Source organism: Armigeres subalbatus, chromosome 1 (genome assembly GCF_024139115.2).
Source record: "Armigeres subalbatus isolate Guangzhou_Male chromosome 1, GZ_Asu_2, whole genome shotgun sequence".
Lineage (NCBI taxonomy): Eukaryota > Metazoa > Arthropoda > Insecta > Diptera > Culicidae > Armigeres > Armigeres subalbatus.
Window position 1 is genome coordinate 35,604,335 of NC_085139.1, and position 15,343 is coordinate 35,619,677.

Genomic DNA, 15,343 nt, shown 5'->3' on the forward strand with positions numbered 1-15,343 from the left:
CGGCGACACATATATTATATTTAGATATTTTTAGCAGTGTAGAATTCGCAACGTAGATTTCCTGGTAAGTTTCTTGATTTCAATACTGGTTTTGAGGCAAATACTGGCAGTGAGTGTTTTTCAGAGTCTGCTGAAGGTGTCCGGTCAACAAACGACACGATGATGGCTTTCACATTGAATGCATAGGCGTTCGTAGAGGACTTAGCTTCATCTACACGGATAAAAATAAAAAAGCCAAATAGATTAAAATCTAATCTAAAACCATATTCCGTCTATCCACTCATTGCATGGATTATTTTTGATTTAATCTTTTGAAGAATAAAATTGATTTAATCATTGCAAGGATTTCTTAGGTACGATTTTTAATCGACGGTGTGCATATTATTCACAACCAAATGTCAACATCAAAAATTGAAAAAAGGAAAACAATTGAATCTCTAAAATCAGAACCAACTTTCCGATAAAGATAACCTCGGAAAAATTATCGCCGCTTTTTGAAAAAAAAAATATCGTTCGGTCATGGTAGCATGTCACGCCGGCATCAATGAAATTATGGTGGTAAAGACGGGATCTTTGTAGGATTGAAACCTCGTTTAAATTGTGAAAGGAACGAGAGCGAAAAGTGAGCTACATTATACTAATGACACACTGGTGGTACAAGTACCATGGTACAAGAATCTTGAAATGAGTACCATACCAATTATTGTCTTTATTAAAGATAGTCTTGGAATAATTTTCTTGTTCTCTTGTACCATGGTACAAGTACCACAGGTGTGTCCTTAGTATTAGATGTTGATGTAATTGTAGGGATGATGGCGGTAAAGGGGAACGACACAAATTTTCCCAAGTGAAAATTCTCGTGAAAGACGGCATGTCTTGTGTAGGTTTTGTCGTCTTTTTGATGCTGGATTTGCTGTCTTTTTTCGAGATCTTTCTGCTAGAAAAAAACTTATGTCGTTCCCCTTGATTACGGTTCGATATTTCGCTGACTTGGGTATCATGGGAAAACTAGTTGTATTTGTGGAGATCGCATTATCGGTTCGGTTCAACTCCGGAAGAAGTGCGTGAAATGAGTTTCTTTTTGTGGACGTTTTTATTTTTCATAATCTTATTGCTGTCTGCGCAAAGCCGGACTGACATATAGATAAATAAACCGACCACGTCCGACCAATAAGCTGGGAGAATCTGAAAAGAAAAATAAAGTTGCTGTGATTCGACCTTACCTTGCTGAACAGTAAAAGTGAAATAAGACTTTTTTCTCAACTCTCAAGCGTACAAATGCAAGCTTGTTAAGCATTTGAGAGATAAATTTCATTAAATCATTGCAATGCTTAAAAATCAAGCGAAGCTAGAATTATTTATAATCTTTGTAATAATTAAAATTAAAGAAAGCTTCAGAAGGAATAAATAGTAAGTTAATTAGCTTTTTTGATTTTATCCGTGTATCGGCGGTCTGAAGAAGCAAAGTGACTGGCGTTACTGGAAATCCGCTATTGTGAGTGAGCTGGCATCTCTACAGAAAAACAAGACGTGAGACCTCGTATAGCCAAACCGACTGGAAAGCACCTTGTGGACTGCAAGTGGGTCTTCAAAGTCAAGCGTGACGAGAACGGTAACGTGGACCACTACAAGGCACGTCTGGTCGCGGAAGGGTATTCGCAACGGAAGGGATTCGAATTCGACGAAACGTGCGCGCCCGTAGCCAAAATCACCACTGTTCGATCGCTCCTATCGGTGGCTAATAAGAAAGAGTACCATGTTAATCAGATGGACGTACCGCTTTCCTCAACGGTATACACAGGATTTTGTTTTAACACGATTTTTTTTCGCTCGTATTTTTGATCATGTGACTTCAATTTGCCTCCAAACTCTTCGCAACATGTTTAAAAAAAATCCAGAATAAATCTAAGAAAAATCATATAACCCGACCAACCATTTCTTCAATTTTCTTTAAAATTCTTCAAAGGTTTTCATATCAACCGTCGATAGCGATCGATGCCATTTAAAGGTAGCCTCACACCTCGGGAATTTGGTCCGCGGATTTTTTCCCATGCATTTTTGCATATGCGATGTTTTCGGGATTTGGGCACGGAAAATCAAAATCCCGGCCCCATTTAAAATGCACGGGGACCAAAATCCGGCGGAAAATTTTCCCGAGGTAGAAGGCAGCCTTAAAGGTAGCCTCACACCTCGGGAATTTGGTCCGCGGATTTTTCCCCATGTATTTTTGCATATGCGATGTTTTCGGAATTTGGGCACGGAAAATAAAAATCCCGGCCCCCTTTAAAATACACGGGGACCAAATTCCGGCGGAAAATTTTCCCGAGGTGTAAGGCAGCCTTAATGAAGAATTTCAAATGAATCAAAAGCTAAAACACGGAAAATTGTTATCGATTGTTTCCAAAATATCGATATCAATTGATGCCGCCAAAAAGATATAAATTTTTACAGTTCTGCTTTACCGACCTGTCAATGTTTTCAACGAAAACAAAAAAAAAGATTCTTCAGAGGCTTGTTTTTACATTTTTTTTACCTATTTGCTTAATCGGGAATCGAACCTGGAGAAGTATAATGATTAGAAATGTGCCCAGAGAAACTCGCAGAGAACTTAACCACTAGCCCACAATGCAGTGTTGATTGTGAGTAGCTAAATTGTATTAACATTCTATGCCTTGTAATTTCCGTTCAAATCTTACTTGTATAAACGGGAATTATTTCCCACCTCATACTATTTTCATATTCATCTCATTTACCCAAATGCAAACCTAAAACATCAATGGCGGTCAATTTGTTCGTAAATTATATTACGGCTTTTAGAATTGAAACCCGATAGTGTCGTTTCCGGGATGTAAACAAACGCCAAGGTATCCATCGATGTTTTGGTATCCAACGATATGAATCGATGAACTGAAAAGTAATAAAGGCGTAGCGATGTTCAACAGTAAAATTCGTTGTCAAAATATATCATAACGTTGAGATCGTACTTTATCAAAAATCTGATAACGTTTCATGAATATTCATATCGTCATTGCAATTAATTTAGTGGTAAAGACGTAGCGATGTTCATCTCCGAAATACTTTGTCGAAGTATATCATTGCGTTGATATCATGCCTTACATGAATTGTGATAACGATTAATTAAGATTTGTATCGTTTTTGGGGATAATTTAGTGTAAAGAAATACCGATAATTTTTTTTAATTTTATGTAAATAACTTTGAAGAAGTTTGACGAATGGTAGGCCGGGAATAATTAATATACGTTAAACATTTAGGATGAGTGTATTGTAGATCCAGTTGAAAACCGAACTGAGCTCTCGCGACAATCGCATTTTTTCCCATTTCTGAATGTCGCAACTGCATCGCGAGTGGTGCGCATGATGGCGCACAGCTATGGCATAGATGCGCACTACTCAAGATGCAGTTGCGACATCTGGAAATGGGGGAAAATGCGATTGTCGAGAGAGCTCAGTTCGGTTCCCAACTGGATCTACCATATTGAAGGAGGAAATATATAGGTATTCGTCAAAAAGAGGATGTGGCGAGTTCGGATCCAAATCTGGTCTGACGGCTGAAGAAATCATTATACGGTTTGAAACAGGCACCGAAGAGTTGGAACGAGCGATTCCATTCATTTGTGACGGAGCTCGGATTGTAAACCAAGCGAAGGTACGATGAGGATCAGTCAACCGAAGTACATAGGCCATCTGCTGCAACGGTTTGGCATGGGCGATTGCAAGCCAGTAGCGACCCCGCTGGAACCAAATTTGAAATTGGATAACGGGAAGGAGCATGATGTGACAAAGAAACCATATAGAAAACTAATGGCTGTTTGACGTACCTCGCCCTTTCGCCACGACCCGACATCAGTGCTGCTGTAAACTTCTTCAGTAAATTCCAGTCCGGGCCAACCGATGTCCACCGGTGTCATCTATAAAGCGAATTCTTCGATCGGAGCGATCGTGAAACGAAGCGCAGAATCAAAAAAACCAGCAAAGAAAGCAGCCAGAAACCAGTTTTTCTGATGCAAAGAGAGTAACCAGAAGTTCAATTTAAAAATTACCCCGTTAATTTGATTGAGGTATGTACCGTTCAAATTGTCGGGGGTCCACGGTACATGCTGATTAAGTGTGATGGGTCGCATTTAGGCCTTTTCACGAGGCGTTTAACATCAGCTGATTTTATCGTCAATTGGGTTCTAAAGCCCTACCTCGTTTATGGTTGCAAACGATAGTGCATCGCCCAAGAATACTTTGAGGGATCGTTAAAAAATTACGTCCAAGGTTTGAGGGGGGGAGGGGGTCTTGAATTTGTGACAGTTTGTGACAGGGGAGAGAGGGGGTCTCGTCTTATGTTACCTCCAACAAGAAAAAGTAGCTAATTATATTTTAGAAACAATTTGATAAGCAGAAAAATATTTTAATTAACTATGGAGAGAGTTAATTCTCACTAAGTTCCATGTAAAAGTAGTGTACGAACCATTATATAATTTACAGTTGTACGTACAGGGGGGAGGGGGGTCAGTGATTTGTAACAGGTTGTGACAGGAGGGGGGTTGAAAATGCCGAAAAACGATGGACGTAATTTTTGAACGATCCCTAACCGATGCTATAAAAATTCTGGTAAAAGTCTAAATCAGTAAAAATAAAATTTTTGTGCTTAAGTCATTTTGAGGCAACATTTCAGAACAAATCAACCATTAACCCAAAACGGCGAGAATCAAGACTGGACCCCAGAGTAGAAGAAGAAGAAGCAGAAAGATGATAATCGAAAAAATCTCCATGGGAAAGCATACGAAGTTTTTAAAACTCTTCTCAAAAATTCTAAAAGCAATTTAATTAGAAACGGTAAGCAGTACGGGGTTGGACTTTTCTCATACTGTGTATTAAGTAATATCACAAAATAAAATTTCGAATAATTTCGCCAATAATGTTGGTAAATAAAATGTGCTTGGAGAACTCAATTAGGCTTTCGTTTCACTTTTACTCAGTTTGTTTGCAACCACGAGCAGCTGTCATGGCAAAATTAAATGGGATTGTTTGCAACCAACAACCGTGTGTTCGTGTTGGTGAGAAATGTCGGCGAGACCCTATCCAGCTTTTCGCGCACGGAAATGGCGGCTCTGTGGGTTTAAAAGTGTATCCGTCCCTGTACCTCTCTGACATCTGGCTTGGGTTTGACATTCCGTTTTCCTCCTGTTCCAGGATGAGGGGAGAGGGTAATCGAAATGTCAAACCCAAGTCAGTTGTCAAAGAAGTATACGGGGACGGATACACTTTCAAATCAAAAGCGCCGCCATTACCGTGCGCGAAAAGCTGGATACCTCGCTTAACAATTGATTAGGGCCTACGATGAAAAGTAAACAAATTCAATTTTAACACCCTTCGATAGCATCCTCTAATAGCTACTAATAGTATAAAAATGTTCCGCATCTTCAATTAAATTCTTTAGAAAAAACTAATTTTCAATTAGGCCTATAATGTGTTATTTTCAATATAACAAACTGCCAAGCTACTCATTTTTTTTCTGTCAGGGATATGCCTTCTCCATTTTGGAGGCCGTTAACGGGATTTTTTCCAAACCGCCATCGGCCCGAGCTCGAAAAGAGAAAAATTTTCTCTCGCAAAAAGCCTTATTCCATGTTTACGTTTGGAAAATGCCATAAAAAAAGGGTCTATGAATGACAAGCAAATGCAGAATGACTTATCAAGAGGGCCTATCCCGGAGAAAAAAATTAAAATAGACTTAAACTTTTATTTGAACGATTTCGACACATTTTTGCATGTTTTCGATGCAGTTAAGGTTATGGATGGATAAATAGTGCTGATTATGTGCCTTTAGGAGTTTATGCTGCTCAAAATATCATAAACCTGGGAAATAGGAATAGAAATTGTGATGCATTTTTTTCGAACGACATTTTCTCAGTATTTACGTTTTGGCTGTAGGCCCTTTTCAAATGTTACGCGAGATACCTTCGTCGCATCAAAAGGCCTATTATGGATTCGGATTTCCGTGTAAGCCTGTTCCGAAATTTGACAGCTGTCACCTGTCACTATATACGCAAATCCCCCTCGAATTCGACCCTGTGCCCAGCGATGCCAGATCTACGGAAATTTCCGTAGATCTACGGAATTGAGTGCATTCTACGGATCTACGGATCCGTAGATAAAAACTACGGAAATTTGAAAATTTCTGCGGAAATCTACGGATTTTTTACTACCACACTTTTGGCTTTAATTTATCTGGTTTCAAATTTAGTTCAAATTGAGTAAACAATATATACAAGTTCCTGATATATGGGTTTCTATTTAGAGGGAAAGACCGTTACAAATATTTATTGAAAGTTATGTCCTATTGGTCTCCGAAAGGTCAAGGGGAGAGAATAATTTTTATTTTTGAATGAATTAAAAACATAAACTCATTGGATTTATTAAAGAATGTTTCGAAAATTCTAAAAAAAATGGAAATTTTATTGTTGCTTCCTCAATTTATTAATTTCAGACAAAAATAATCCGAGGGGGACATGTTTTTTTTAATAATTGTGTCGACTTTATTTAATTTTAAATATGAATATATAACTCATAGACGAAAAAATAGGCTATGCGCATAAAAATCTTAAAGTGGATTTATCCGTAGATGGTGCATTCATACACCGAAACAATTCAAAAACATTCATATCTCTTTGATTTATGGGGTGTGTAGATTACTTCTGCATAAGGTTAACCGCATTTTCATGATAGAATTGGAGGCGAAAACATTAGAATTAATAGTTCCAGAATTTTTTTTATATAGAAGTGGATCTTAAAAAGCGATCCGTGGGTAATTTTCGTTACGATTTGAATCGAATGAACTTCTGTCTTGCTTCCATATGAAGAAAAATGGAAGAAAATCAGCGTTGAAGAGAGATCAATTTCCACGCTGATACTCGTCCCTCCATTATGAAAGCAATCCTGAAAAAAAATTCTAGTCGAACATTGACCGAGATTGCCAAGTCCAGTAAAGAATCACATTGAAAATAATTCTTGTGTATGATGCACATAACTTATTCATTCAGTGAAATCACACATCCATTTGACATTTCAATGTAAATTCCTTCGAAAAACCCTTCAGGGATTCATCCGGAAGTTTCCTAAGGAATTGTTTTAGAAACTCCTTTGGAAATTCCTTTAGCAATTCTCTCAGAAATTCCTCTAGGAATACTTTTCGAAAATCCACTCAAGTTCTCCTTCGGAAAATCCTTCAATAATTCTTTTGTAAATTCCTCCAAAAATACTTTCGGAGGCTCCTCCAGGAGTTCCAAATAATTTTCAGAAAATACGCTGATAATTCCATTGCACATTCTTCCAGGGATACATGGTAAAGTAAAGGTAAAGTCCTTGTAAATTTCTTCAGAAGTTTCTACGCGAAATTCACTGAAAATTATTCCTAAGATTTTTGAATGTCGAACATTCTTTTACAAAACTTTGGAATTTACTTTTCTAGTTCGTTCGGCTACTCCTAGAGCTTCGTCCTAGAATTTTCTAGAGGAAAGTCCAAATGAACTACTGGATAAATTTCTAAATAAATAGAATAGTGTAGCGATTTTCCAAAAAGTTAATAAAATAATTTCTGAATTAATTCCTGTTGAAATTTTTGAAAATATTATTAAGGGATTTTTGGAGGAATTCCTTTAATAATCCTTATAAGAATTTCTGAACTAGTTTCTGGAAGAATTCTTTACGGAACTTACCAATGTTGTCCTATATAAATTTCCGAAGGAATTTGTGGGAAGTTAGTGAAATTCGAAAGCAACTCCTTTAGGAGGTTTCGAAGAAGTTTCTGAATATTTGCGAATGATTTTCCAAAGGAAGTCCTGTTAGAATTTCAAAACGAATTTCTGGAATAGTTTTTGATGGAATATCTAAAGGATTTCTGAAGGAATTTCAAAAAAGAATGTTTTGGATGACTTACCAAATTAATTCATGGATAATTGTTCCCATAGAATTGTTTAAAGTATTTACAAAAAATGTCATGCAGACTTAACATAGAATTATGGATACATTTATGAAATACTATTTAATCCAGGAGTTGCTCCAGAAATTCCTTGAAATGTAAGAAATAGAAGTTTTGTAATGGATGGATTGTAATTTCGTTATTTTGAGGATTTTCTTGGTTTGCTATCTTAATTCAATGTCAAAATAGGGTTTTGTTTTACTTGTACTTCTGTTCTGGACTAGCTCTGACCTTACAGTTTTTACTGCTGACGCCAAATTATGAATAAACTAATTATGTCAAAATTGTTGGTTAACCAACATTACCACAACTATGGCACTGCCAGCGCTCAGCTTAATAATTTGAAATATTCTGAAAAATAAGAAGTGCATAATATTAAACTGATTCTATGTTCAAATTTTTAAATAAAATGCGAAAACGGTAGTATCAGCATTGGAAACAGTTACTGACAAAAATATGTATAGCAACTGCCATTACGGCGAGTGTGGAAGTGCGTGTATAGGGCACTTTGCCTTGAATTTATTTCTTCTTGGTTTTCTATGAAAGTACGGATATAACAAGACCAGTAACCAAGGGGCAAGTAACTCTAAACTTTGCGATAATATGACTCATTGTACCGTAATATATTTCGTGATATTTCTAGTATGGATGATTTTCTTCAAACAAAGAAACGGTTGCTAGTTCGGTTGTTATGGCGTTTATCAGTTAGTTTCATGCTTTCCTAACCAGAGCTCTTCGATCAATCTACCGTAGATACGACGTAGTTTTTCGTTAGTATTTGTTAGTATTTCTGGATACTGTCGACAGTTTAGAGTTAGTTGCTTTCTATGCAGTGAGAAAAGTTAGAGATCAGTCGTGTAATGTTCCGTATACTAGGATAGTGGAGGAGCGACGAAATAGGGCAAAGCAAAAATTTTGAGTGAATCTACGGAATTGATGTTGAAGCAATCTGGCATCGCTGCCTGTGCCACAGCGATCACCGTTTCGAAACCTTTCGCAGCTTCTGGCTGTCATTAGATAACTTTTCCATGTGATTATCGCGTATCGGCTTGCGGTGTTCTTTCCTTCGGCGCGCACACTTTTCGCCCTGAAAACACTTCAAAAATGTGAAATCTGGTAAAAATTCAGTGTTTTCCGAGTGAATCAATCGATTGACCAGTGAATGGATAAATAAATCGAACCCCAGGAGTGCGTTAACCAGTGGAAAAGTTCGAAAGCCGAAAATAGCCATCGGAAAATATTTTCACGTGAAAAAAAAGTAGAGTGCTGCTGTTGCTGGTAGTGGTCATCGTGTCCGCCTGACTGCGGTGTGAGGGATCGCGCAGCATAGCGGAAGAAAAAGAGGAGCAATCAAACAGTGGAAGCTCTCGGGGCAACAGTCGCGTGTTTTATAAGAAGTAAAAGGTGAATAATTTGCTAATATTTGGAAATATTGTTGCTGACGTGCATGGCATTCGGAAGTGAGGAGTATAAGGAATAGAGCTGCTGGTCGAATATAGGAATCGACCTTCGGAGGTGATTGTGAGCAGCGCACAGTGAATGGGTACGTGAAGTTTCTTTGATCGGGAAAAAGGACCGAAAATGCCAACAACGTGGTGCAAAAAAATGTAGAAAAGATGGTTGATTCTCTAGCAATTGCTTTTAATCTGTACCGATTGCTGATGATTTGGTGCAAAAGATTCACGATGAGTTGTTACTTTTCCGCAATGATGTGTTAATTTGTCTGGAACCCGACCCGAAGTGTCACTAAAAACAACGTGGGCGCTTTTGTGCTGCCATAAGGATTGTAAACAAAACACGAGGTGTTCCGTTTTGCAAGTAGGTAAATATTTGTGCCCTTTGTGGTGCGATGGCCGAGAGGATTCATCATTCGTTTTAAATGTTAAATCGAAGTGGTAAAATTAGCGGCCACCCCCCTCTCGGAGGGACTTTGATGAGGAAACATACATAAAAACAATAACAAAAAAAAAATGTTATCAAAACATAACCTCATTGCGAAGTTTTATGCTGGGATTCGAGAGTGAAGTGGGCGTACTTCTTTTTCTATTTTCGTTTCTTATAGGGAGCGCACAAAACTGGGGTGTGTGTAGTAGTGTTGGGGTTGAAGAAGGTTCATATTTTCGGCTAACAAAACCAACGAACTGGTGTGCAAATACGTTATGTTGAGAGTATTTTCGTATACCTATCCTTTATTTTTCATTCTACACGTGAACAATACGTCGTAATAATCAGAATGGATTTGCTTCCGGGTACCTACCTGTGGTTAGAATGGAAAACTCTTTCAAAATCATTTTGCAAACCTTCATGGATCAATTTGTATACACTTGCTTATAAGTTTCTTTGATTTGAAACAGCAATATTTTTAGTCCGTTAAAAATAAACGTTTTTATTTTGGTTTTATATACTGATTTTAGATCTTAAAATTCTTTAATAATTCAATCTTTTTACGAATCGAGGTATGTAGAAATTTCTGTTTGAAGTCTCACTGTGTCATATGTCGCTTTTACATATGGGAACTAAGAGCGACTTATGTAACAGAAAAGCAAAACAAAACAAAAAGGGCTTCTTTGTTTCTGATGGCAGTGTTGTAAAATGTCATTTGCATTTGGTTGTATAATTTTCCCAGAACTTTTTTCTGAAGGTAGCCATCATTCCTGAGGTATGACGAACTTATAGCTCTTAAATGTGCCTACAACTTTGTCTAACAAGACATTGCTGTAAATATGTAATCTGAGGCGTGGGAGGCAAAATGTCATTCAAATGACACGTGACATTTCGGAGAGTTTTCACTATCCAGCCTCATATGTAATATTTAGAGCAATGTGCCCTTGGACAAAAATATAGCCCTACTCAAGCGTTATGAGTATATCTAAAATTATGGAATAAATTTGGCTTCTGAAGAAAGTTATGAACAAATTAGTCAAATGACATGCAGATGACATTTTACAAGCCTGGATGGAAATATTTAAATATACGAAAGCTTATTCCTATAAATTACAATACAAAATTACAAGAAGATTAATTGTTGAGGGTTCATTAAGACATTAGATTCCAGTCTATAAACTAGAGGAACTGCTCCTTGAATTCATACCATGTACCCAAATCAATACCACAGAGAAACAGACGTCTCACTTAGAACAAAATGCAATCGTCACGAAAACATTGTCCCCCAATGCTAAAATCCCGGTGAGTGGCCAAGCGGCAACCAGATGGCGGTAGTGTGCAAACATCAAACACAAGCAAAATCGATGAAAGCGCCATCGGTGGCCGATTGACCACCTACAAAAAGTTAAGTAAACCGTTAAAAAGATGTACGATGGAACATATGTTGAATGAGACGTCTGTTTCTCTGTGTCAATACCATTCGAAAACAAAAAATAAGCCATATTATGAGACAGATCGAAACAGCTGTTTCTCTCGTGTTTATCTATTTTGACAATTAGTGGGAGCCCGTTTGTTTGATAATTTCGCGCTGAACATTCCGATGGGTTATAATCATCAATTCTGCCTGTTTTACTTTTCGTCTACCAGGGTTTTATAACAAAGTTTTTCATACGACTCTTAAAACGTGTCGTTAGATTATTCATAGCATTGCATTCTAAGCATTAAATGCTGAAGAAAACACGAATGAAAAGTAAAACGTTACAAACATTATTTTGTTATTTTGGACCAAACGGAATGTTCACGCAGAATCATACCAAAACAAAACATTAGAAGTAAATAATCGGGCCACCACGAAACGTCTTATAAAATGCCTTATTGTGCGCAAATTGTTTTATTTCTCATTTATGTGATTTTTTCAGCAGTGAGCACGCCGGATAACAACAAAACACGACACAAATTGAGCCTAAATTGACTGTTTTGCGAATGTTATTGATATAGGAGCATGTTGTTAATAATGGAACAGATAAAATTTGGAACTAATTTAAAATTCCACAAAAAACTTGCTTATTAGAATAACTTCATACCTAATGGTCAAGGTAATGAAAATATAAAATTAAATAGTAGGAATATGAATCAGTTCTGATGATAATCATACAACTGATTGAATGTAAGCAATTTCATTTACATTGGTCAGGGTTTGCAGAAATCGCTCTCAATAGATAACGAACAACGATAAAAGAGAGGCAAAATCTGTTCCGAATCATAACAAGCCATGATAACAAATTTATCAAACTTGTATACAAGTGCGAAAAAAAAAACAGAATCGGATAGGCAGCCCCTACAGAAAAATGGTGATTCTGGCTTTGTTTTCGCTTATTTCGTGTTGGTTACTGCACAGCTGTGTAGAACAAGTTGAAATGCATCATCAGAGCCAGTGCTCCCCACATTTGGAGCTTTCTAAAATAAATTTATCATGGGGTATAGCCTCCCGAATCAGTTCTCTATCATGACAACTTGCGAAAAAAAAAGTCTCTCGCGGGATGCTACATATCGTATATGTATACAGAGATGATAAGTGAGAGACTTGCTCATTCTCTTTAGGATTCAATCCCTGACATTGGTTCATCGCCTTTTATAAACTAATCATCTAGTAAGTCTCTTGCATTCTTTAACTGGATTTATTTTCCAGTGGACTTTCACTCATTGGGCCGAAGCCTAGTAAAAAAACAGTAAGCATTCTATTATTCAATGTGATTCAATGATCATGTCTCAAAACTATTTAATATTTACAATTTTTCAACATATGTAATCGAGCCTTCTGTAAAAAGTTTTATTTTGAAGTGAAATGACAGCCTTTCGGGACAACTTTGTTGTTCGAGAAAGTCAAAAAGCTACATTCGTTAACTGGGCCTAGGGTTCTGGCCTAGTTAACGAATGGTTGCTGTATTCTATTTGGCGATTGTTATGAAAGTAATATTTAATTAAAATATATAGTATATATATATATATATATATATATATATATATATATATATATATATATATATATATATATATATAGTGGTTTGCGTGGGAGTGTCATCAGATTGGACAAATTGACGTTTGAATCACATACGTCCTTTTGAATAAGTACCCGAGATATGTATGCATTGTAAACATTAAAGTTTGATGATTTTAACATACAGATGAAAAACAAAAAACATGTAGAAAAAGGATGTCCTCAAAAGATGCGGGTAAGCCCGCCCGAATAAAAAATATTATAGAAAAACAATACAATTTATTGTAACATCACTATACAACACAATAAATTTACAATAGATTTTATTATAGATGAAATAATAGAAATACATTAGAATGTATTGTTATGAACCATTCATTAAATTGTAAATGAAGTTTTCGCATTAGAACGTACGGGTTGTTAAGTATCGTAACTATACAAAATCTGAGATTTTTGCATACACTTTTGTTTGTCAAACAATAGAGTGTATCGTAAATATATTGTTGAAATATCCAAAGAAAACCGTTCAAATTACATTATATTGAATTGTATTTTTAAAGTAAAACAATACGATATTGGATTTCTTAATTATGACGGCTTTACCGTTCAACAATGAAATTTGAAGAAAAATAATGCATATTTGCGGCAATGGGATAAATATTGTTATTGTGCTTCCAGTTGAAAACCAAAGTGAGCTCTCGCGACGATTGAGTTTTTCCTTATTTCATGATGTCGCAACTGCATCGCGAGTAGTGCGTATCTATGCCACCGCCGTGCGCCATGATGCGCACTAGTCGCCACGTAGTTGCGACAAAAGGAAACGGGAGAAAACTCGATTGTCGCGAGAGCTCACTTCGGTTTTCAACAGGAAGTACAATATATTGCTTATATGCAATTTGAACAAAATTTTCAGAAGTTATCAATGATTAAAATTTATGCACTATGTTCTAACTATGCACTATGTTTATGTTCTAAAAACAATTGGAAGTATTGTTACATTAGATAACTATGTTGACGTATTATATCCACGGTGTTGATACAATATGGACAACCATCAAGAAACAATATATCCTGTTGTATACCGTAGAGAGTATGGTAATTCAATTGTTTACACTGTTGAGCCTATGGTACACTTTTATCCGGGCGTCACCCCTTGGGGGTAAGCCCGACGCATTATAAAATAAGCCTCAATTTTTTTTCTTGCATGAATTTTTCGTAGATGATAGTATTGAAACGGCACGTGTTCCCGTCTAGCAGTTGCAATGTGGTTCACCCCTGTAAAACGACAATATTAACGTAATATTGGGTTCAACAAGCTGGATAGTAAATTTCTAGTAAGCAGTGAAGTTTACGAAAATTAATTTCGCTCACATTGAGTCTGTGCCTGGAATGAAATCCGTGCCAAGAATATCTATCGTTTCCAGAGGCGTCGCGTGATCAATGTGCACCGTTTGATTACAGTCAAATACTTCGAGAGAAACGCATATAAGAGAAACCTGAAAAGAAACATCACATATAAATGATTAATCTTCAAACGTGTTTCCCATAAGTTTGCCATTATCTATCCCATGTCCTGTTTATCGAATAAAATTCAAACTAAACTTAAAAGTGACAGTGCTTAAACAAATTACTATCATGAGAATTGTTATGCTTTTTAACATGACAATAAGACATCTATCTATCTGTTCAATTGAACGGTCGTCATTTTGCATTTTAATTAGAGTTATTTCGTAAATTGAGACGATGTCCTAATTGTTACATGTTAACCAGAAAATTGAAATATTTCAACCACGAGTAGATGGTGGTAGATGAATTCATGTTTGTAATTAGTATGCCTTATCATAAAAATGGGACCTGTACAAAAAAGTTTATAGTCCAAACGTTTCTCCATCAGCGTGGATCTGCTCATGCAAATTTTAAGATATTTGTGTTAACCATGGACTGGACATTCATCATACCCCTCTACCCCCTGAGTTGTCCATATAGTACGGTACCTCTCTATCGGTGCTGCCTCAACTGAGCCTACATACAGCGAAGATAACGCCGACGATGGGTACGTTCCTGTGGAGGGGTATTGTCGCCCGCGTGCCGATGATGCAATTGACTCGGAAACAGGAACACGGGGGTTTAAATCTGCACATCCCGGCCCTCAAAAGTCGCAGTCTGGCATTGAACAGACATCTGAAAGAGATCGACTCCCTTCCCTACTATAGATCCCTTCTTCTCCACGTTAATCCTCGCCCTGGAATTCTTATAGATCATACCGACATCGAAACTATCCTATCATGCTTATCCCAAAAGTCCAACAAAACCCCTCCGCCGATCAAAACCACCAGCATTTTGTGCAGCAAACGGAACGGCCTAAAGTGGAACAACATAGTCCGACGATCGACTGGCCCCGCGTGACGTGAACTCGTTTGGATGTCTTTTAAATTTCAACAACAAAATCTTTGAATTTTTTACCTATTTTT

General features: G+C 36.9%; 1 protein-coding gene across 1 annotated transcript in view; it reads left to right on the forward strand.

The window, feature by feature from the left end:
* The first annotated feature begins 8,995 nt into the window (after window positions 1-8,995).
* LOC134224265 (serine/arginine repetitive matrix protein 2) overlaps window positions 8,996-15,343 on the forward strand; it is a 37,169-nt gene continuing 30,821 nt past the window's right edge. The window contains exon 1 of the mRNA XM_062703601.1: window positions 8,996-9,533. The gene's annotated coding sequence lies outside the window, so the exon portion shown is untranslated. The remainder of the gene's footprint in view (window positions 9,534-15,343) is intronic.